The sequence below is a fragment of the Pleurodeles waltl genome, chromosome 1_1 (genome assembly GCF_031143425.1).
Source record: "Pleurodeles waltl isolate 20211129_DDA chromosome 1_1, aPleWal1.hap1.20221129, whole genome shotgun sequence".
NCBI classification, from domain to species: domain Eukaryota; kingdom Metazoa; phylum Chordata; class Amphibia; order Caudata; family Salamandridae; genus Pleurodeles; species Pleurodeles waltl.
The window spans coordinates 312846789-312872361 of NC_090436.1; positions in this window are offsets into that span (position 1 = coordinate 312846789).

Here is a 25573-nt window from a genome sequence, read left to right on the forward strand (position 1 = left end):
TTGGTTAGTGCTCGCAATAATATGCATTAGTTTGTGTGAGTAGGAGGACGAGCCGCAAGACTTTGTCAGCCGCAGTGTGTGAGTGTGACGTCAGAGTGATCCGCGCTGGGATAGATTGGTTAGTAAGAAGAGTCGCAAGCAGACTGGTAGCCGTCCTTGAGAGACAATTGGTTGAGAAAGTGGATGAAGGGAATTCTGGGAGTAAAAGTCATTTCCTTATTGAATCGAATAAAAACAACAGAGAAAGATTACGTTTTTCAAAGCGTTTAGGAGTGCCATGAAGGGTGATACATACATTAAGGCGACAGTGGGGGAGCCTACCCTACCAGAAAATTCTCTGGCTTATATTGTAATGGAGGAGCGAGGTGTCGCGCCATGTATTTGGTTAAAACAGTGGTGCAAATTGACAGAGAAGCAGGGAGCTTTAGTGTTTCCAGAGCACGGAACGTTTAATTTGAGAATTTAGGATCAATCACGGATGACATTGTAAGAGACAAAGCCTCTCCCGAGACCAGCACAGTTTGAGGCATTAGCAGTTTGGGAGCTCATAGCGAGACAGCAACAAGAAATCAAACTCCAGAGAAGAATAAGGAAGGTAGAGAAGTCTTTAGCAGAGGCAAGATGGGATTGGGAACAGAAGAGGTGGAGAACAGTGACACTGAAGGATGTTAAGTTGTTTCCTACTATCACAGAGGAAGATGAGTCAGAAGGGAAAGAGGAAACTAGCAAGAGTGATAAGAGTTTGTCAGGGAGTAAGAAGAAGAAAAAGATCTATGTAGAAGAGGAAGATTCAGATGTTGAGGATCTTATTACTCAGGTGTTGAGAGACCGACCGACCACCATATGAGGTGCATGAGGGGGGTCCAAGTACTAGTTCTGCTCCAACTGTCCCAGCTCAGGTGTCGGGGACAGCAGGACCAGTGCAAGCAGGTAATGGACAGGTACAAGGGGTAGTGCAGAGTACTCCTAATGCAGTGACTACTTTGGTAGTTCAAGCACAGATGCACCCACCACTGGTACAGAGAATTTATCCAGAGATACCGATACTCAAGACAACCTCGAACTTAGTGGTTCCTACAGAGAAAGTGGTTCAGAGGCCGATGTTAGTTCATACCGAGCCAACTCCAATGTTGATGCCCCAGGCACAGCTACAGGATTTGCCGAAGTTCACACCAATGACAGGGGCACAGTCAGATGTGACACAAGTAATGAATCAGAGTATGGGAGTAGTCCTTCCACAAAATGAGGGTGTCAGAGCGGCACCAGATGCAATATCTCTACCAATTACTGTTGGTCCAGCTGTACCATTATTTGCGCAGAAGAAGCCAATTGCAGGAGAACAGGGTGAAACGTCACAAAGCCTCGTGAGGAGGGGGGAGAGGGAGCATGTGCAGGTGGTTTCATCTATGGGTCAGACTTTTGATGGATCTAGGTCATTAATGGACCTTAGTTCACTTGTGGTGTTTCCAGATGCCTTCAATGGCCTGAGTGTAAGTCAGAGCTTGAAGCTTTTTACATCGCAAACTCCAGGTGCAGTGGTACAACAGGTGCCATTGCCGAACGCAAGTAATGTTTAATTACGGGGATTGACAGCACAGCAGTTAAATGAGTGGTTAGACAGTCTGAATACCCCACGAAATACATCCAAGGGTGAAGAGCAAATTGATCACGTAAGGCTGGCTACGGAAATGACTGAACTGCTTGATGGATCAATGGGAGTGAATAAGTTAGAATCCTATACTGAAGAGGAGCTGAGATACTTGTGTCTGAGAATCACAAAAGACGTGGGCAAGATACATCAGAAATTGGCAGATTTGGCAGATAATCATGACATAGAAATTGAGAAAACAAAGCATTTGAAAAGAAGCTACAGGTTCGATTTTGAGGTAAAGGATTTTGAACATACGAGATCAGCTGGGATGAAAGTGCATCTTAAAGAATTATTGCAGAGTGCTCAGATCTGGGGAGCATTAGAGAAGTAGCATGGCAGATGGGAAAGAAGAAGGATAAATGAAAACGAGATTCACAAGAAGGGTCTGAAAGTGTTCAGAAAAGAAAGGATCCAGTAAAAATGTTACCAATGAGGGAAATTCCAGGAGGACAGTTTGTGCACGTTCCGTGGAACAGTAGTGATATTCTGTCATTCACAAATTATTATCCAAAGTTGAGGAAGAAACCGGTTGAATGGTACCTGCAGACAGATAGATTTGTGAAGCTTTCGAAATGTCTGTGGGAAGACCTGAATACTCTGTTGGAGATAGTAGTGCCAGCTGATTTGTGGGTTGAGTTTAAGAGAGCAGTGGATTGGCCGACGAGTGAACCAGAAAGAGATAGAGTTACAGGTGCACCATCACTCAAAGTGATGAAACATTATTATAAGATGATTGAGTTCCTGAAGACAAGAATCTCACCTAAAGATATTGACTGGATTGAGAATTGACAGGACAGAGCAGGAGGTAAAAGAGTTGATACATGCGTACTATGAGAGGTTGTTGAAGGCGTTCAAGGAGTACAGTGGCAAGGAAGCGATTGAGCCAAGACATGCCACACTTTGGCCCATATTTATACTTTTTTAGCGCCTCATTTGCACCGATTTTTGATGCAAAAACGGCACAAACTTACAAAATACAATTGTACTTTGTAAGTTTGTGCCGTTTTTGCATCAAAAAGTGGCATAAATGCAGCGCTAAAAAAGTATAAATATGGGCCTTTGTGTTTAGGTGTTGGAAGGATTGAGACCTGAAATAGGTCAGATGATTAAGAGTAATTTGATTTGTTGGCAAGCAAAACCAACTGATGGGGTGTTGCAGTATGTGAAATACTGTAGTGATGAAATTGAGTTAAAACAGAAGAAGCTGAAGGAAAAAGCGATGGTGATGCAACTTAAGGCAGCTCAGACAACAGTGCAGGGAGCTTTAGTGCAGCACATGCTGCAGCAGCAGGGAACTGTTATGTTCCAACCTCAGGTGAGATGCACAGGTTGTGGAGCTAATATGAATCATGGTCCAGATTTGAATACAGTAGTGGTTCAAAATGATGTGCAAGGGATGAAAAAGATGTTACTGTGTCATCTTTGCAGAAACGTGGGACACTGGAAGCCGGAGTGTCCGATTAAGGTGCAGGATGGTGTTGTTCAGCAAAGTGGTGATGCCAATACATTACACACTGTAAAAGTTCCAAGAAGAAGAGGACTTAATCTGAATTTCCAGAGTAAGATAAATCAAGTGCAGAATTTTCAACCCATGCAGGAGGTGCAAATGCCTCGTGCACAAATGAGACAGTTACAACCAATGCAGCAGTAGGTTCCTATGGTACCTAGACAGCAAATGCAGATACCTCAAGCCCCGATGGAACAGCAACAGATGATTCTTACTCAGCAGGTCACAGGTCACAGACAGGACAGAAGTAGTGACACAGTGTACCAATTCCCATTACATAGTGAGAATGCAATAAACAACGAGTGGATGTGTGATAGTTTGGCTGAGGAGCCATGCATGCTTGCAGCGTCTCTAGACGTAGATCAGAGAGGACCATTTGTGAAAGGAAAAGTGATGGGTCATAGGGTCTCATTTCTAGTGGACACAGGAGCGATGCGCTCTACAGTAAGAAGTGCAGAAGTTCCGAACTTACCTCTTTCAGGCAGAACAGTTCAGGTTATAGGAGTAGCAAACAGACAGTTGATAAATCCGATCACAGATCCAGTACAGGTTGAGATTGGCAACGTTCAGGGACTGCATAAGTTTGTAGTCTGTGATTCAAGTCCAGTATCCCTATTGGGAAGGGACTTGTTGTGCAAGACCAGATGTTTGATTAATTGTTCAACTGCTGGAATAGAGGTTCAAATGAATATTGATGATGAGGAAGAACAAACTCCGGAAACTGAGAATTAAACCACTAATGAAGAGTACCCGTTGATTGAATTTTTCCCGATGTTTACTGTGAAAGAATTACATGCAGACTTGCAGGAAACAGTGCAGGAAAATGTGTGGCACCTGACAGGTAAAGAAGTGGGTTTGATTAAGGGAGTGGAGCCGATTAAGATCACTTTGAAGCCGAATGTAGTGTACCCGCAGCTTCCACAGTATAGCATGGCACAAGATGTTCTGATGAAGGTGGCGCAGATAATTGGAGATTTTCTGAAACAAGGGGTCACCGTCCTTGTTCAATCAGAATTTGAAAAAGAATGTGGAGTCATTGAATTTGCCATACCGATCAACTTTGGTGCAGTACATTGACGACTTACTGATTGCACCCAAAACAAGGGACGAGGCTAAGTACGACTCGATTGCCCTGTTAAATCATTTGGGAAAATTCTGACATAAAGTGTCACCTTTGAAATTGGAGTATTGTCAGAAGTCAGTGAACTATCTGGGACACCAAATTGAGAAAGGGTCAAGGAGAATTTCCAGAGAAAGGATTACAATGATTATGCAGAGATGTCCCCCGACTTCACAGAGAGATGTCAGGATGTTTCTGGGAATGGTAGGTTATTGTCATCAATAGATTTCAAATTTTGCTGAGATTGCCAAACCATTACAGCAGTTGACACATAAGGATGCTGCAGGTCCCATTACCTGAGATCAGGATCAGATTAAGGTGTTCACTGAGTTGAGAGAAAGTTTGTGCAGGGCTCCAGTGTTGGGAATGCCTGATTACACAAAGCCATTCATATTGTTTTGTCATGAACGTAATGCTTGCTCTTTGTCTGTCTTGACACAGGTCAATGGAGGTGCTTATCGCCCAGTAGCCTATTTTTCAGCTGCAGAAGCCTTACTGGGTTGTTTGTGTGCAGTTGCCATGGATGGTCAAAGCCTTTCACAGTGTGAGGGAGTAGTGATGGGATACCCTCTGAGTGTAATGGTACCTAAGTCTGTTGAGATCTTACTGACAAGGACAAAAATACAGTATTTGACTGGTGCCAGACTGACAAGGTATGAGACGAGCATACTAGGTGTTCCAAATGTAACATTGAAAAGATGTACAGTGCTGAACCCGGCAACACTACTTCCAATTGGTACTGTTGAAATTGAAAAGGAAGAAGACATTGAGCATGATTGTCGTGAGGTAACCGAGTTGTGCACGAAACCCAGACCTGATATCAGAGATACACGACTGGAAGAAAATGATCAAATTGTCTTTGTTGATGGCTCATGTCTCAAGGATGGTACAGGATCATTGAGAGCAGGATATGCTGTGTGCATAATTACAGGTACATTAGAAACTTCTTTGCTTTGAGGTGTATATTCTGCACAAGTAGCAGAATTGGTAGCTCTTACTAGAGCATGTCACATATCTGCAAGACTGAGAGTTACTATCTACACCAACGGTACTCAAAGTACGGCCCGCGGGCCGCCAGCGGCCCCACGGACCTAGCTTGGCGGCCCGCGAGACGCACACCAAACGCCACATCATAATGGCAGCAGTATGTAAACATAGAAGAGGGCCGCGGGAGCATGCTCCCGCGGCCCTCCTCTATGTTTACATACGGCGGCCATTGTTTATGGCGTTGCCCTGACGATCCTGGAAGCCAAAGCCCCATAAAAGTCAGCGCTTGCAGCTAACTTTTATGGGGCTTTGGTCGTCTGCTTCCTGTCACCGGCTCCACGTCTGCTGCCCGCCCGCCCGCCCGCCCGCCCGCCCGCCCGCCCGCCTGCCTGCCTGCCTGCCTGCCTGCCTGCTGTTCCACATTTGTGGCATCTTTACAGTGCTTTGAGTCAGGTAAGGCTCTTTGGTTATTTATTTATTTGTTTTTAATGTAGTGTGTGTTACTGGGGTAGGCGTGAGAGCAGATTGCGCTGTATGTGTGCGCGCTGTGTGTGTTACTGGGGTAGGGGTGAGAGCAGATGGCGCTGTGTGTGTGCGCGCTGTGTGTGTTACTGGGGTAGGGGTGAGAGCAGATGGCGCTGTGTGTGTGCGCGCTGTGTGTGTTACTGGGGTAGGGGTGAGAGCAGATGGCGCTGTGTGTGCGCGCTGTGTGTGTTACTGGGGTAGGGGTGAGAGCAGATGGCGCTGTGTGTGTGCGCTGTGTGTGTGTGTTACTGGGGTGGGGTGAGAGCAGATGGCGCTGTGTGCAGATGGCGCAGTGTGTGTTACTGGGGTAGGGGTGAGAGCAGATGGCGCTGTGTGTGTTACTGGGGTAGGGGTGAGAGCAGATGGTGCTGTGTGTGTTACTGGGGTAGGGGTGAGAGCAGATGGCGCTGTGTGTGTTACTGGGGTAGGGGTGGGAGCAGATGGCGCTGTGTGCAGATGGCGCAGTGTGTGTTACTGGGGTAGGGGTGAGAGCAGATGGCGCTGTGTGCAGATGGCGCAGTGTGTGTTACTGGGGTAGGGGTGAGAGCAGATGGCGCTGTGTGTGTTACTGGGGTAGGCGTGAGAGCAGATGGCGCTGTGTGTGTTACTGGGGTAGGGGTGAGAGCAGATGGCGCTGTGTGTGTGCGCGCTGTGTGTGTTACTGGGGTAGGGGTGAGAGCAGATGGAGCTGTGTGCAGATGGCGCAGTGTGTGTTACTGGGGTAGGCGTGAGAGCAGATGGCGCTGTGTGTGTTACTGGGGTAGGGGTGAGAGCAGATGGCGCTGTGTGTGTGCGCGCTGTGTGTGTTACTGGGGTAGGGGTGAGAGCAGATGGCGCTGTATGTGTGCGCGCTGTGTGTGTTACTGGGGTAGGGGTGAGAGCAGATGGCGCTGTATGTGTGCGCGCTGTGTGTGTTACTGGGGTAGGGGCATTGTTTTGAAAAAGGGGGTGGGGTGGTTGTTCCCCCTCTAAGCCCCGCCCCCCGCTGTCACTTCAGTGCGGCCCTCGGCCGCAAACCATACTGCAATTTTGGCCCCCGAGAAAAAGTTTGTGAGTACCCATGATCTACACAGATAGCTAATATGGATTTGGGATTGTCCATGATTTTGGTCAGTTGTGGTTGCAAAGAGGTTTCCTAACCTCTACTGGTACACCAGTAAGAAACGGCGACAGAATAAGAGAGTTGCTATTTGCAATACAGTTACCTGGCAAAATTGCCATGGTGAAATGCAGTGCACATCTAAAAAGACAGGATTACGTGTCACTGGGAAATGGATATGCGGATCAAGTCGCAAGCTTTTGCGCATTGAACTGTATATCGTTCAAAGACAAGTGGAACTGATGTCCGAAGAAGATAATACATGTACAAGTTTTGCATTGAAAGTGATCGATACTTTGGAAGACTTGAAAACACTGCAAAATAATGTTGACAAGGAAGAGAAACGACTTTGGTCTAAATTAAAATGTGTTCAAAGGCCTGATGAGATATGGGTTTCCGAGGAAGGTCAGATGGTCCTGCCAAATAGTTTATTGTCACAAATGGCCAGGTATTACCATGGTCAGGCACACATTGGGAGGGATGCCATGGTACGTCTGTTTAAAATTGACTGGTTCAATCCTAAGTTTAGACAGGCAGCAGAGGCAGTATGTAATCGCTGTATAATCGGTCAACAATTAAATGTGGGAAAAGGGACAGTGGTGAATTTGAGCCACATTGGAAGAGCAGCAGGTCCATTCAGCAGAATGCAATTGGATTTCATTGCGATGCCTGCGTGTGGAGGTCTGAAGTATGTGTTGGTGATTGTATGCATTTTTAGTCACTGGATTGAAGCATTCCCCACAAGAAGGAATAACAGTCTCACAGTAGAAAAGTTGTTGCTTAGGGAGTTGATAACACGTTTTGGGTTTCCAATCTCTTTAGAACCAAATAGGAGAACTCACTTCAACAACAAGGTGATTAAACTCTTATGTGCAGCATTAAACATTGAGCAGAAGTTGCATTGTAGCTATCGCCCTGAAGCATAAGGACTAGTGGAACAGATGAATCATACCTTGAAATCGAGAATTGCTAAGCTGTGTGCAACCACGAATCTGAAATGGCCAGAAGCATTGCCTTTGGTGTTGATGTCAATGAGAAATACACCTGACAGGAAGACAGGGCTGTCACCCCACGAGATCCTCATGGGCAGAGCAATGAGATTACAAGCAGTTCCAGCCAATGTACTTGTAAACATTACAGATGATATGGTGTTGGACTACTGCAAGGGTCTGGCTGATGTGGGTTGTTCTTTCTCTCAGCAGGTGGAGGCCACTACTCTGCCACCCATCCACGATCCAGGGCACAATCTTGAGAGACGGCGACTCGGTCGTTGTCTGAAAACATGTTCGCAAGATGTGTTTAGAGCCACTCTGGAGAGGGCCTTATCAGGTGGTCCTACCAACTACGACAGCTGTGGGAGTGTGCAGGACTCCCGAACTGGATTCACGCAAGTCATACGAAGAAATTGGCATGTCCACTGGACCATAAAGAAGCGTTGTTGAGAGCACCAACAACAACTAAACAGGTTGTCGCACCTGAGCCAGAAAAAGGACCAAGAGAGCCTGAAATTGAACAAGAGCTTGTGGAAGATGGTTCTATTACCCCTGTAAGAGACAAAGGTGAAGAATTACAGGAGGGCGCAGAAGAAACAATCTCCACGGATACAGCAGGAGAGCCTAGCTCAGCAGGGGTTCTCCCAGAAGCAGACGGTGCTGAGAAGCAAACAGAGCAAGTGCCAGACCAAGAAGGGGAAGGAGTTGAGACGGATCAAAGTCACGGAGATCCGACTCCTACAGAGCCTGTTGCAGGTCCATCAACAGAAAACGCCATAGAGAAAGAAAAAGAGAAAAGTCTAATCTTGAAAAGAATATTTACAGAAGAAAATTGGCTGGATTTGCAAGTTGAGAAAAGGAAGGAAGTGGTCATAAATGAAACGATAGAAGAAGTAGATACTACGAGAAAAGAAGAATTGAGTGAAGGAGTGGTGATCAAAGGTTGAAAAGAAAATGAATAGCAAGTCAGCGTTACGCAGGTCCTGAATGTGCATATGCAATAACTGATGAATGACAACACAAGTTTATGTCCTGAGATAGATTCTGAGTCAGTACTTCGATGTAACCTGAAGGTGAACAAGAAGCTGAATTGTTGAACTAATCTGAAATACCTTAAAGAGACTGTTGAAAATAAACTGGAAGAGACATTGATAACCTGATTTGACGTTAAAAACCCAGATGTGGCAAGCTGCTAATCAACTTTGACAAAGGAAAAGGGTTCCTGAATGTGAGACTAAACTTTGAGAGAATTCTTTTTTCCTTATTTTTGTTTTTTACTGCACTTATATAAGAGTTGCTTCTGCTTTCTGATTCTTTACAGATCAAGGCTGAGTTAAATAACCAAGTTAGAAATGCTAGGCGCTGTAAATATATGAGCATTGGATTGGCGATTATGTGTGGGATTTTGTTTATTGTATTGATCATGGGTATGTCTGTTCTTGATGCAAAAGGAGCCATCCATACTACTGCTTTTGAAGCTACTACACTAACAGCTTTACAGAGGTTTAAGTTAGATGAGAAATATTTGCATGACTATACGAATGCTCAAGGAGAGCTTTCTTCTAATGTCTTCTATCGCTTGTTGAGTGAATATGTTGAGACGACGGATGCAAGAGATTGTCTTGTGTGTACGTAAATTCCTTCATCAGTAGAGGAAGGAGTTACGTACCACAGTCTTCCATTAACTTACGAAATAAGTTGTAGTCTGCTACTAACAAGGTTCTATAATCAAGAGTATATACAGTATTTTTATTCTTAACTACGACTTGGTGTTTTCGTTTGTTCCTTTTATTAGGTATTTGAGTAGAGTAGCTAAGGATCATGATATAGTATTAGTTAGAGGATTCTTTGAGCCTACACTAACATTTGGAACTGCTTACGTGCATAAAAATACTTCACATGCTTGCTTACACCTTTAGAGAAGAGCTTTATAGAGCATACTGATGAGAGTAGAAAGGCACTAAAGGATAAATTAGAAAAAGGCTTAGAGAAAAGAACTTACAAGAATGATTATGCTTATACTGCAATTAAGACACAAGGGAAATTAGCTTTAGATGCATTACATGTAGGGAAGCTTTGTATATATAGGCCAAAATCACGCACTGACACTTTATTCGTGGGAACGAGTGAATGTAGGCATGCGTTTTTGTTTCAGAGTAATTGGACTTTTATGGTGAATGGTCCGGACCCTGCAATTCCTGGTATCTATTATATTTGTGAACTTAATGCTTATTATCGTCTTCCAAGAGGATGGTATGGGACATGTTATTTGGGGATTGTTTTCCCAAAGATTTGTCAGATAGATGACTTAAAGAAGCTTCCAAAAATGACTGAATTACATCATAAGTGACAAAGGAGGGAATCCTCTTCTGCAGTTGTGGGAGATATATTTGGTACGGTGATTCCATCACTGGGAGTCATCCTGAACTCGATCAAGATACGGAAGTTGTCTACGATTGTGGATAACATGTTGACAAACTTTACAGGGGGAAATACTCCTGATAGATACAGAATTAGCTGCGGATAGAGCTATGACGCTTCAAAATCGCCCTGCCTTAGACATCCTTCTAGCGAAGGACGGCGGAGTCTGTAAAATGATTAACTCTAGGCTTTGTTGCTTTTACATACCAGATAACAGTAAGGAGATAAGAGACTCACTCAATAACTTGACTAACTCATGTAAGGATTTGAAGGAATTGAAGGAACCAGGTGTTTGGGAAAAAGTTGGAAAGGTATTTGCTTCAGTGGGAAATTGGCTTAGTAACAATTGGAATGGGGTATTATTAAAGATCATACAGGGAATGTTAATTGTGATTGCTTGTATATTAGGATTATGGGGTTCATGTAAATTGTGTCAAAAGATTAAATTGAAAAGGTCTAAAAATAATCAGAGGAGGGAAGAACAAAACAGGGAAAGAATTTATAGAGAAGACTTGAGAAGGAGACAAAATACTGAAGAAATTGAGTTATAAAATGTTAATGGTAAAAGTAGTGTGATTACATATTTAGTCATCAGAGGAGGGATTGCTAAAGCAGATATGATAGTTAAAATTATTGATGAATGTTTATGTATGTTGAATAATAACAAAATGTAGAAATAAATAAAAATAATGTACACGTTTGAAAATGTGCCCTCGGAGAGCGAGCACCAAGATTCACAAATGTACTAATAAAATGAATAACATGTATGAAATATAGAAAAATGTATCGAATAATGTAGTAGTATGTCATATTGAGATATATAACGTATGTTTCGCATTATATTGTAGAGTTAACTTAGCCGAAGTTGTGGCCCAGTCTTGTCAGGCCTCATGTTGAAGCTGAATTATTAACGCAATGTAGAGAAGCTAATGTGCTGGACTGACCATGAACCGCTTATTGTTTATTAAAATCTGCTCAGCAAAAATCTTATGCATGAACCGATGAACAGGAGATGATTGAATAAAAATTTGTATCCAAGTTGGTGTAAAGCAGACGGGATGTACTTTCCCAGGGCTCGAACAATGGAGACACTGACTGAAGAAGAAGATGCTAAATTTTTTATACCTGACGAGCTGGATGATGAGAACATCACAAGGTGAACCAATCAGCAATCTGAGAACTGTACAATATTAAAATTCATAGATTTGGAGTAAATGTACAATTGGGCACAGTCATAACTGGTGATTATTTGACCAATTTGGAATTGGGGGATAGTCTGGGCGACTTTGATATAATGCTGTGACAAGGGGGGAAACTTCAGAACAGATGTTAGACGTTAGGCGTGGATGTTCGAAGAGATTTGAGATTCTGTCATTGTGCTCACGCTCTTGAGAGCCTGATGTGATGCTGATCGATTGATAACCTGAAAACGAAGACTGACTTTGTTGCTGATTCATACAGTGGATAGGTAGCTATGACAATGTGACTGAATTACCTTGTGCCTTTTCTTTCTAGCTACCAACTGCGCTGTCTAATAGTTTTTCTCCTAAGCTAGATGTTTTTCCAAATTCATGTTCTAAACGGTTTTCGCATGACGTCCCACATGCTAATGCTAATCTGGGTTAGGTAGGTTCCTATTCTAAGATTTTGACATATACGGAGACAAATGATTGACGGACTGATTTGCTGAACTCTGCTACTCATGTTGACGTATTTGCCTTTGATTCAGCTATTGACTTATGCTACTGCTTTAGAATGTACTCTGATGCAAGTTTTGATTAGATTATGTTTTTGGCACCTTCTAATGAATTAATATGGATTTGCTATGAATAAAGTTTGAATTAATTTCATGACTTAGTATTATAACTCATAGGGAAATAAAACTGATAAAACGTGTATTGAGTTGTGGTTATTCAAGACTGAATGTCATGGTTTGATGTTATTAACTGCTGATTTGTTTTTTGCAAGTGGTTATTGATTTGATTATTGATGAACATTGGTTACACCTTAGCTAGGATACTCCATGTGAATCAAAAGGTTAATCGACCTATATGCATCTTCTTATAAGTTTACTTATTAATGACTGGGTGCGCTAGCAAAGGTAAGATAAGATTCGGTAGATGATTCAATTTTTAACAAGACAAACCTCTGAACAGACATTTTTCATAATTCACTACCTTCTCTTTCCACATCTCTAAAGGAGAAAAAAGCCTTATTTGTCCACTCAAATTATTTCCTTTATTAGCAAACCAGCAGAGCTGAACATCACTACATGCCCTAAGGTGGTAAACAGTATCCTTAAATATTTACACTAGGGAATATTCAAAGCTTTGTCCAAATTTAAACAGTCCTGAATAATTGCCCAATGAAGGTCAGGCTCAGTTTTAGACCATATCAAGAGCCACTTAATCAAATAGCACAGAGCCAGATCATCCGAGAGATAAGGTAATCCTGCTTCCTGGTGTGTACTGTATGGTGATATGGAAATCGGCAAACTCTAAAATCGTCCACTAAAATTATTTTCCACACCTTATACCCCCAGATATCACTTCCATAAGCAAAAGCAAACAGACACTTTACCTGGTAAATCTGAATCATGGCCTTAACCGACTCATTACCTAACTTCTTTGTAAAGCCAAACACTCTGTTGATACCTTAACAATGAATTATTCTTAGAGGTTAGCAAAAGGGCCTATGTTCCCAAACCATCAAATAAAATACCAGTGGGCATGTTTGTACTCTGTTTGAGCTGAATTAGCGCAATTTTTTACACTAATTCAGTGCAAACTTAACTCCATATTTATATTTTGGAGCTGGACACATCTAGCGGCAAAATATTGAAGTTAAAGTAATTTTTGGCCTGCGGAAAACTACCTTGCGTCAATGAGATGCAAGGTAGTCGTTCCCGGGCAAAAAATGACTCTAAGGCACTAGCGCCTTATTTATCCTCCCGTGCATTAATTGTGCACGGGAGGGAGGCGGGCCTAAATAATGGCGCTAAGATGCTTAGCACGATTACTTAACGCCTGGGTCAGGGGAGGCGTTAGGGGACCCGTGGGCTTATTTCCATGATGGAAGACCATGGAATAGGCCCACAGGTGCCCACCTCAGGGAAACAATAATTTCTGTGCAGGGGAGGCATGTTTTGGACTCACGTCTATGTATATACTTATACATTTATATGTCTATTTTCATTTTCATCTATATGTGTATTTATACTCACCTTCATGTTTTGTCTCACAATTATGTGTTGTTTTTTACTATAGGTTGTTTGTGTTTTTATTTCTTATTACACATTATGTTACCAGCCCTGAAGAAGCCCTATGTTAAAGGGCGAAACGCGTTGGCTGTTGCTACTATGTACATTATGTTTCACCAAGAACAATATGAAAGGAAATAACTGAATGGAAGAAAATAAAGAGAAGATTTGATGTATCCATATTACAAGAGAATTGGACTTTCTTTATATGTTAATTGATAATTTCTAACAAGTGATGCACCACCATTATAGCAATGGGGAAAGTATTTATGCAGCACTCAAATGTCAATATAGTAAAAACACAATACAAGACAAATCCCACAGCAATTTAGAAAACTAGAGTAAATCTTAACAAATTATTTGACACCAAAAGGACAAAAATCAAATTAGAAGAACCAGAGTTATTATTTTTTTAGCTTTAGGGTAAAAACTAGCACTAAACTAGAACTAAAAGATCAAAGCACCTACCATGAACATCTAGTCATAAAACTTGTTCAAAGTAAAAAAATATGGCTGACTTGAATGGAGCATCCGTTGGGAAAAAAAGTAGATTAGGTCCAGTCAACTCTTACCTTCAGACTTAGAAGAAAGTTGAAGAAAAATATTGTTAAAGATTAGGGCCCTCATTACAACCCTGGCAGTCGGTGTTAAAGCGTAACATAGACAGCCACTTTAACACTCCGACCGCCACGGCGGTACAAACAAACCCCCCGGCGGTCACCGCCAACAGACAGGCGGAAGACAATGTACCGCCCACCCTATCACAACCCGGCAATCCACCCCCTTTTCCGGGGCGGAACCAACGCGAACAAAAACATGGCAGAAACAGGACTTGGAAGGGAAAACACTCACCTCTCCACACCCCACGAGGAACCAGGACACCGTGGAGCCAGAACTCCAGATACTCCCTGCGATGGTCTTCCTGCTCCTCTATCAGGAGCACCAAAGACGGCGGCGACGCCCACAGTGAGTACTGCACCTACAACACATGGGAGGGAAAAGAGAGTGACACACACACGCAAGATGCAACACCCCCACACTCACCCACAACAACATACACACAAATATATGCAGAAACATTACATATACACCGCCTGACCCCCCTTTCAATAACGCAAAGACAAAAGGAATTGATTTGAACGAATGTAATCAATAAAAATCAGATAGTGCAATTTAAAAAATCAGTATATACAAATATGTACACCAACTACACAAGTCCGGATATTACTCAAACATTGTCCGTGGATCAGAGTCCCAAAATGCATGGGCGAGGCCCACACATGACATCAGACTTCAAATGGAGAGAACACTGCAGGGGCATCAGATCGAAATGAAACAGGGACCTCAGGGGGAGGGGGGCACCTGAGCCTGATGAATGCACAATGCCACTGCTCCACAAGGGGGCTCCATGCCCACTGCTGTATCCTGGGGAGTGCAAAGCCACAGCCTCTCAAGTCTCTCCAGTGTGTGGTTTGCCCACTGCTTTATCCTGGGGAGTGCAAAGCCACAGTCTCTCAAGTCTCTCCAGTGGGTGGTTTGCCCACTGCTTTATCCTGGGGAGTGCAAAGCCACAGTCTCTAAAGTCTCTCCAGTGGGTGGTTTGCCCACTGCTTTATCCTGGAGAGTGCAAGCCACAGTCTCTCAAGTGGATAACAGTCTCCACTGGTTCTGGAGGGGGCTTGGTGCCCAGAGTGCTTCATCCTGCCAAGGACTGAGGTAGTGGATGCCGTGCTCCACTGAAAGTCGTGCATCATGGAAGCTGCCCAGGCTCCTGGAATTGACCACCAGCCTCGGACGACTGACCACTGGGGTTGGCAGCCATGTCTGCGGTGGTGCCACAGGCTCAGGATGTCGCGGGGCCGCTGGCGGTGCTTGTGGCGGGGTCAGTCGCGGCAGTGCTGGCGATGGCCTCTGTGGCATCGGTGCTGGCGGTGGGCTGTGGCGGCGGTGCTTGCGGCGGCCTCTGTGGCATCGGGGCTGGCGGCGGCCTCTGTGGCGGTGGTGCTTGCAGCAGGCTCTGTGGCATCGGGGCTGGCGGTGGCCTCTGTGGCGGCGGTGCTGGCGGCGGGCTCTGTGACGGCTGGCTCTGTGGCGGCGGTGCTGGTGGCAGGCTCTGTGGCGGCAGTGCTGGTGGTGGGCTCTGTGGTGGCGGTGCTTGTGGCGGGCTCTGTGACTGCGGTGCTGGTGGCGGGCTCAGTGACTGTGGTGCTGGTGGCGGGCTCAGTGACCGCGGTCCTGGTGGTGGCCTCAATGACAGCGGTGCTGGTGGCGGTGCAGGTGGCGGTGCAGGTGGCGGTCTTCTCCGCCGTACAAATTGGCATCAGCGTGGACAGAAGGTGTGACACTGGTCCAATTGTCGGTGCCACCATGCCCTCTCCTGGCCTGCCCTTTATTTACTGGCCCTTCCCCACCTTGGATGGTGGCCAGCTGTCTTGCCACCATCCCCTTTCAATTTCCATGAGCCCTTGGTGGCAGGTGTTTCCTGCTTCTCCCTCCGGGGTGTGGGCAACTTTTTAACTTTTGCAGGTGGTGGAATGTCCTTGCCCTTGCTCCGTGGCACACTGGCAGCCCTGTTGGTTGGCGCACTCCAACAGCCCGCAGTTGCTGGCACCACTGTGCCTGGTGATGTGGTGGCAGAGGTGCAGGGCTGGGACCTTGAAAGCCTGGCCCTACGGGACGGACGGGGGGGAGGTATAGGGAAGAGGTCAATATTAGCCAGGAAAAGTTTTTTAGGCACACTGGGACGGGTAGATGGAGGTGGTTTGGGAGTGGAGGAAGAGGTAGTGGTTGTAGGAGGTGTACGTTTGCTGAATTTGGGTGAAGGTGCATGGGATGGAGGCTGCTGTGAGGTGGCTGGCTGTTGGGTGGGTGTGTGCCTGCATTTGTGTACTTTGGAAGGAGGGCTCACAGACACACTGGGAGAGGACACAGGGGATGTGTGAATGGTAGTGGGGGTGGTGAGTGCACGTGAGCGGTGTCTGGTGATGGGCATGCTGGTGATGGAGGTAGTGGATGAAGATGTAGTGCATGCAGGTGTGAGTGGAGATGAGACAGGGAGGGAGGAGGAGGACATGGAGGAGGTGGACACATTGGGGGCAGTGGATGTTGGTATGTCTGCATGGGTATGATGTTTGTGTGAGTGACTGTGGGATGTGTGGTGCTTATGTATGCCTGAGCCACCCTTGTGTGTTGAGGTGTGTGCGTGATGGTCTGATGGTGTGCTTGGGATAGGCTGAGGTACAGGGGATTGGTTCTGGGTGGAGGAAGTTGGACGGGGGGAGGCTGGACAAAGGAACAATGGCTGCCATCAGTGCTGAGGCCAGAGCCTGAAATGCTCCCTGTTGGGCTGCCTGCCCAGAATGAATGCCCTCCACGTATGCATTTGTTTGTTGCAAGTGCCTCTCAACACCCTAGATGGCATTCACAATGGTAGATTGCCCAACAGTGAGGGATCTCAGGAGGTCAATAGCCTCCTCACTGAGGGCTGCAGGGCTGACTGGGGCAGGGCCTGAGGTGCCTGGGATGAAGGAGATGCCCACCCTCCTGGGTGAGCTGCCACGGGACACACGCTGAGGGGCTGCTGGGAGGGCGGTGTTGGTAGGGAGGGTGGCGGCTGTACCTGTTGATGCGGTGGGCACAGAGGGTCCCGCCACCGCAAGGGAGCTCCCATCAGAGGAGGAGTCACTGTCGCTGCTGTCACCTCCTGTCCCTGCCGTGGAGCTCCCCTCGCCCTCAGTCCCACTGGTGGCTTTAGACTCCGTTGTCTCGCCCTCCAGGGCCAAGTGGGATGCAGCTCCCTCCTGCTCTGGTGCCACTGCTCCTCCGCCTGATGATGCTATTGCACACAAGAACAAGGAGACCACAAAAAGGGGGGGGGAGAGTGCATGCAATACCACTACCATTGTCGGACACTACAGACACAGCAGCCCTCTGCACTACGCCATGCACTTATAGTTCCTAGCTTATTCACAGGGCCATGGGGTACAAGGCCTATGCCCGATTGCTGCACACATGAAAGTCACAGGAGCCTGACTAGGTGTAGATGGCTCTTAACACTGGTGGGGTTGGGGTGCCACATAGCCTGCCTCACAAAGGGACCTTGCCTACAAAGCTTGCCCTGGCCTAGGGTAACCCACTGCCCACCTCCCCCACCCAGACACCTCATAATGCGCGCAGAGTCAGATGCATGTGACTGTACTCACCCCCTTGTGGCTGCTGTGATGTCCTCAAGCACCCATCCAACTCCGGATACGCCACCGCCAGGATCCGGAACATCAGGGGGGTCATGGTGCGACTGCACCCCTCCCACATTGGGAGGTCATGCCCAGCTGGGCCACCGCCGTCTTCTTGCTCCAGCGGCGAATGTCCTCCCATCTTTTCCGACAGTTGGTGCTCTATCTGTGGTGGACCCCCAGGGTCCGGACGTCCTTGGCGATGGCACGCCAAATATCCTTCTTCTGGTGGGCGCTGACCTACAGGAATAGTACAGGGGACAAGGAAAAACTTTAACCGTCCGGACCGTCACAGTCATTGGCCCACGTTCCCACCCTTGCCCTGACGCACATACACTCGCGGTCCGCTCATGCACTGGAATGCTTTGTTTCTCAATTTAGACAAAGGCCTTCTTAATAGGCTACAGTTGGTTCAAAATTAATCTGCCAGAGCAGTTCTTAATCTTTCACGTTGGACCTCTGTGAGAAGTAGTCTTAGACAACTGCACTGGTTTCCAGTGGCTCAGCGGATTACTTTTAAATCCCTTTGCTTGTCTTTTAAAGCCGTGCATGGCCAAGGCTCTAAATATCTGTCTGCTAAATTAGGCTGGTGCAAACCAAAGAGGCATCTTAGATCATTATCAGCCTGCTATATTCATGTTCCCCGCACTTATAGAGCGAAGTGGGGTGATGGAGCCTTTACTGTGGCTGCTGCCAAGTACTGGAATTTCCTCCCTCTCAATATCTGGGCTGAAACATGTTATTTACGGTTTAGGAAGTTGATTAAAACTTGGCTCTTTCCTAACTAATCTTTCTTTTTGTTTTTCTATGGGTTGGGTTTTCTCTATGAGGGTAGTGACGTTTTTACCTATGTTAGCGCTTCAATGCTCTTTGTGAGCCGGAATGCGCTTTATAAATATATCTACATACATACATACATACATACATGCAGCGCTCAGTCCCCCCCAATGTATCTTCCATCCACAACACTCCAACCAGGCATTGCCCATGCAGCATTCTCACAGTGTACTCACCTGTTTGTCTGGAGGACCGTAGAGTAGCATGTACTGGGGGAGGACCCCATCCACTAACTTCTCCAACTCCTCCGAAGTGAAGGCAGGGGCCCTTTCCCCAGATACATGAGCCATTGTCGCTTCCAGACTGAGGTCACAGCAGCACTTGCAGTGTAGGTCCTCTCCTGTTGAAGGTCAGGTATCAAGTGAGTGTACAGATAGAAAATAGCGCTCACGTCCGCGGTGGTGCGTATCATCACCATCGGCGTACATCGTCATTGGCTCCTGGGACCCATAGGGCCCAATGTTAACCAATGCAGGATTGCGCCGCGGTCTTCGACTGCCTACCGCCACGGTGTAGAACGCCAGCGCAGTTACCTCATATCCCCTTGTCCCACCTTACAGGTCAGGCAGCTGCCATTTCAGGGGGCCACATGGCATTAATGATAACTACGTCACACCTATCTAGGCCTTGCATACACACAGTAACAGACACATTGCCGATTAACAAATGTGTGCAAATGACAGTTTGTGATACCTCAGTGTTGGGTGACTCTCTGCTCGCTGTTCTCCTCCATAGGGCACATCCGCTGGGGTAGGTGATGAGATGGCGGCATCCTCCGGTGTACAGACCGCTGGTGGACCTGTCGACAATGGAAGGGAGACATGTAATAGTCACCTACAGACTTGATCGTGCAACAATCCATAAACTGTGTGCCCAGTTGGAGCCAGACCTGATGTCAGCTATCCGCCATCCCACAGGAATACCCCCTCTAGTGCAGGTCCTGTCAGTACTCCATTTCCTGGCAAGTGGGTCTTTTCAGACTACAGTGGCCATTGCATCAGGGATGTCCCAGCCAATGTTCTCTAACATGTTGTCCAGAGTGTTGTCTGCCCTGCTGAAACACATGTGCAGCTACATCGTTTTCCCTCAGGTGGAGGATTTGCCTACAGTGAAAGGTGACTTATATGCCCTGGGAAATATCCCCAACATCATAGGTCCATTGATGGGACACATGTGGCCTTGGTACCCCCCTGCAGGAGTGAACAGGTGTACAGAAACTGGAAGAACTACCATTCTATGAATGTGCAGATGGTGTGTTTGGCCGACCAGTACATCTCCCATGTGAATGCCAAATGTCCTGGCTCAGAGCATGATGCTAACATTCTGAGGAATAGCAGCATCCCTTATGTGATGGGGCAACTCCAGAGGCACCGTGTGTGGCTAATAGGTGAGGACAAGGAGCCTATACCCTGTGAATAGTTGTCTGGGTCTGGGGTTGTCCCTACGGGTTAGTGTGTGTCTAATAGTTGTCCCTCAACATTTGCAGGTGACTCTGGGTACCCCAATCTGTCATGGCTACTGACCCCAGTGAGGAATCCCAGGACAAGGGCAGAGGAATGCTACAATGAAGCCCATGGGCGAACTAGGAGGGTGATCGAGCGGACCCTCGGCCTCCTGAAGGCCAGGTTCAGGTGCCTCCATATGACAGGTGGATCCCTATTGTACTCACCAAAGAAGGTGTGCCAGATCATCGTGGCCTGCTGTATGCTTCACAACTTGGCTTTGGGACGACAGGTGGCTTTTCTGCAGGAGGATGGTCCAGATGGTGGCGCTGTTGCAGCTGTGGAGCCTGTGGACAGTGAAGACGAGGAAGCAGAAGAAGAAGACATGGAGGATTATAGAAAGAACCTTCGGCCTCCTGAAGGCCAGGTTCCGGTGCCTTCATATGACAGGTGGTTCTGTCTACTACTCACTGAAGAAGGTGTGCCAGATCATCGTGGCCTGCTGTATGCTGCACAACCTGGCTTTGCGACAACAGGTGCCTTTTCTGCAGGAGGATGGTCCAGATGGAGGTCTTGTGGCAGCTGTGGAGCCTGTGGACAGTGAAGAAGAGGAGGCAGAAGAAGAGGATATCAACAACAGAAACAACGTTATCCAGCAATACTTCCAGTGAGACACAGGTAAGAAGATATCACTGCCTCACACATCTCATACAATTGTTTGACCTATCATAAGTCTGTCACTTTTACCCAGTGTATGGACCCTGACTTGTCACTTTGCCTTTCCATTTAACAGATGTGGGTCCCACTGTGTGCCCTCTGCTATATTACCTCATGGACTACAGCTGTGTTACATCGGTATGTTGACAATAAAATTGACATTGCTATATTCCATAGTTATTGTAAATACACATTTGTGAAAGCACAGACTGACTCCAGATTGTTTTGTGATTGAAGTGTGTTTATTTCTGCGCAAATAAGTGGAGGGGGTTGTAAAATGGGCAGGGGTGATGGTGGAGTAATGTCCATGGCAGAGTCCAGTCTATTTGTTTCACAGGTGCATTGTCCAAAGAGGCATAGGAAGTGGAGCTAGGGCAGTTGATGGATGGAGAGGGTGACAAAGTGAGACAGAAGGATGACATTCATGGGTTCTCATTTCCTGGCGGGGGTCTTGGCATTGTTCTCTGTCTTGTTCCTGGATTTCAGGGACCGTTTGCGGGGTGGTTCTCAATCTGCAGGGGGTGGGGTGCTGGTGTCGTGGTCCTGTGGTGGTGCCTCCTGTCCACTAGCGCCGGCGGAGGTGGTGGGCTGTTCATCATCCAGGCTAGTGTCAGGGGCCCCTTGTTGTGCCACAGTGTCCCTCCTGGTGTTGACAAGGTCCTTCAGCACCCCTACAATGGTGACCAGGGTGGTGTTGATGGACTTGAGTTCCTCCCTGATCCCCAGATAGTGTTCCTCCTGCAGTCGCTGGGTCTCCTGAAAGTTGGCCAGTACCGTTGCCATCGTCTCCTGGGAATGATGGTAGGCTCCCATGATGTTGGAGAGGGCATCGTGGAGAGTGGGTTCCCTGGGCCTGTCCTCCCCCTGTCGCACAGCTGTCCTCCTAGTTCCCCTGTTTTCCTGTGCCTCTGTCCCCTGAACTGTGTGCCCACTGCCCCCAGGTCCCTGATTTTCTTGGGATGGTGGGTTTGCCTGGGTTCCCTGTAGTGGTGGACACACTGCTGCTTGACGTGTCCTGGGGACAGAGGGATGGGCCCGCTGGGTGGGTGCTGTGCTGGTGTTTCCTGAGGGGGGAGGCTCTGTGGTGGCATGTGCCAGTGTCAGGGTAACCGACTGTCCCGAGGTCCCAGATGGGCCGGGCTGGTCATCTTGATCCAGTTGAACAGAGCTGCTGTCATCACTGTGGGCCTCTTCTGTGGGGGGAGTGGACATGTCTGGAACCTCCTCTCCGGTGACGTTGGGTAGGGGTCCTGCAGGGGTGTAAAGGCATGATTATTGCATCTGTGTGTGCCATCATGTGCAATTGGTAAGTGACCCTGTACTCCAGTGCTTGCATTCTTGTCTAGGACCTTGTGTGATAATTGGTTTGGGGTCTGTGTGGGTATCTGTTGTGGACATGTTTGGTGATGGGTGTCCATGATTTGGTGTTGCATGCAGGGCTTGGTGTTGGGATGTGTGGGTTGTGATAGTGGGACATTTGTGAGATGTTGGAGTGATGGGGGTCAGGGTGGGGGTATGTGATAGCATGCAGGTAGGGCGGGGGATGTAATAGTTAAGAGTTGACTTACCAGAGTCCATTCCTCCTGCTACTCCTGCGAGGCCCTCAGGATGCAGTATAGCAAAGATTTACTCCTCCCAGGATGTTAGTTGTGGGGGAGGAGGTAGGGGTCTCCCGCCAGTCCTCTGTACTGCAATCTGGTGTCTTGAGACCACGGAACGCACCTTCCCCCATAGGTCGTTCCACCTCTTCCGGATGTCATCCCTAGTTCTTGGATGCTGTCCCACTGCGTTGACCCTGTCGACGATTCTGCGCCATAGCTCCATCTTCCTTGCAATGGAGGTGTGCTGAACCTGTGATCCGAATAGCTGTGGCTCTACCCAGACGATTTCCTCCACCATGACGCTGAGCTCCTCTTCAGAGAACCTTGGGTGTCGTTGAGGTGCCATGATGTGGTGTGGGTGATGTGTGAGGTGGTGTCAGTTGTGATGTGTGAGGGGATGTGTTTGTGGTTGTTGTCTGAGGTGCGTGGATGGTTTGTGAGTGATGGTGTTGTGTGCCTGTGGATGCTAGTGTTGTTTCTGTAGGTGTCTCTCTCTGGCCTTCTTTCTCAATTTTGGTCGTAAGGGTTTGTGGGTGATGTGGGTGTGTGTTTTATATTAGATTGGGTGTGTGGGAGTGGTTTGTGTATGTGTATCAGGTGTGTGTATTTGGAATTGTCCAATGTGGTTGTGTTTTGTAAATGTGTGTGTATTTTGAGCGCGGCGGTGTGTACTGCCAATGGAATACCGCGGTTGAAAGACCGCCGCGGTAATTCGTGCGTCGTGATACTGTGGGCGCATTCCTGTTGGCGTGACGGTGTCGGATTTGTTATCGCCAGTTTATCACTGACCTTTGGTGAGGCGGACTTGTGTGGGTGTCTGGATTTTGGCGGATTCCGAGCTGTGGGTCGTAATAGCTGTAGCGGAATTCCACCGCCGCAGCGGTGTGTTGGTGGTCTTCTGCACGGCGGTAAGCAGGATTTACCACCAATGTTGTAATGAGGGCCTAGATGTTCAGAGGGATAAGGTGGCAGCCAATGTTCAAGGAGGAGGCAGCGTCTCCATGAAGGCACTGGACGAAGTTGCATTGAAGATTGGGATTTACTTACATTTCAGCAGACGGGATATCCATAAATGTTGTGATGGAGTAAAACCCTCCACCAAAATCTAAATCAGGCCCATAGCCTCTTTTTGGGAAGTTCAAAATCTCCAGAAGAATGAAGCTGAAGGCTGCAGTCAACAATAATTCCATGGGCTAGACAGTGCTTTGGCAAAAAAACGCTGAACAGGATTTACTGATGTGGAGAAGAAAGTAGCGGGTGCTGACATGAAGTCAATGCACCTTGGGAGCATAGAAAAGCAGGTTGGTCCCGCTCTCCTCTTGATTCTCAGAGCAGTTTTTATGCAAACATTTTCTATGTCCCAAGTTTTGAATTTTGGCTATCTCAGCACTTTTAACACCACCACCAAGGGTCCAGGACTGGAAGGGCACATTTTGGGGGGTTAAGACTCACTCATTCTGGGTCTGGATGTGGGTTCATGTTTGATGGAGCCTTTTCTGCCCCTTAGGCTCTGACCAGTAGGCCAGCCAACTAGCTCTTGGACTCAATCTGGTAGCCCTGGGTTCAAGAAGTTGAACATGGCTCAAGCAGCAGGGTAGACCTCTGAGGGTTCAAGGCAGGCTTGAGGCAGAAAAGCAGTGCTTCCAGGTGCAGCAAAGCAGTCTTCTGAAGTATACAGCAGGCCACAGCAGCAGGCAGTCCTCTGAGAGTCCTTCTACAAATCCAGAAAGTAAACTGAAGAGTGGGTCTGAGGGTCCTATTTTTATACCTGGTGCCTGTTTTCGAGTAGGAGAAGTTTCTAGAGAATTCCCTTTGAAGAGGTTGAAGTTTCCTGCCTCCCCTGCCCTGTCTCCAAGCTGGCGGCATGAACAGTGATGTGGTGACAAGTCCTTTGTGTGAAGCCAGGGAGTGGCCTATTTAGTTGCAAGTGGGGGCCCAGCTCCGCTCTATCTTGCCAGTGATGGTCAAGCTAGGCACACCTCTTCCCTCTATTGAGAGGCTGTTTAGAGGAATAAAATGTAACTGCTAACTACACTCAGTCAGTCACCCAAGAATGGGCTGCAGGCACCAAATAATTAGGGTAGAACAATGCAAATTTTCTAAAAGTGGCATTTTCAAAACGGTAACTTAAAATACAACTTTATCATTAAAGAGGTTTTAAAATTACAATTTCTCATACAACAAACATGAAATATTTACCTGTTCTAAATCAAAGGTTAGCCCTTACTAAATGTAATAAGTCAACCCAATGTTATTCTATTGGAGAGTTAGGGCTCACAGTAGTGAAACTCAAATTTAGGAGTTTTTCACTACTAGGACATGTAAGACTTAAAAGTACATGCCTAACCTTTTAATTACAACGCACCCTTCCCTATGGGTGACCTAGAGACTATGTTAGGGATGATATATGTAATAAAAGGGGAGTTTAAGGCTTTACAAATAGCCAAGTAGAGTTGGCATTCTAAAACTACATTCAGGCTGCAATGGCAGGCCTGAGACATGTTTTAAGGTGCTACTTAAGTGGGTGGCACAATAAGTGCTGCATGCCCGTTAGTAGTATTTAATTTACAGGCTCACCTGATACACCGTTTTACTAAGGACGTAGGTACATTAAATATGCCAAGCAGGTGTAAGCCAATTTTACCATGTTTTAGGAGTGAGTACAAGTACTTTAGCACTGTTTACCAGTGGTAAAGTTCACTGTCCTAAAGCAAATAAAAATGAATTCAGCAAAATAGGAGGAATGAAGTCAAAAGGTTTGGGGACGACCCTACAGAAAGGGCCAAGTCCAACAATCCTTAAGGGTTTTCTGTCTATTTTTAAACTCGACCTTGTAATAACACCAGCAAAGCCAGACTAGCTCTTGATCTCTAGGAGAGGCCTTATGAGTTTGCATTAGCCTTAGAGGCACCTATTATCAACCTTCCTATGAAATGGAACATTAACGCAAGTACCTGGTGCAGTCAAAATATCAGTAATCTCCACAGAGATCAAGGCAAAAGAATTAAGGATATCCAGATCAGAAGAATCTTCACGGAGGCGAATCTTAAATTCTAGAGACTTGGAGGAAAAAAATGTTTAACCTTAAAATCATTCATTTCTATCTCTGCCCACTTCAAACACTGGTCCCTTTTAGTGGTCCTAAGAATGCCTTTCCAATGACGGGGAGGTCCTGTGATTATC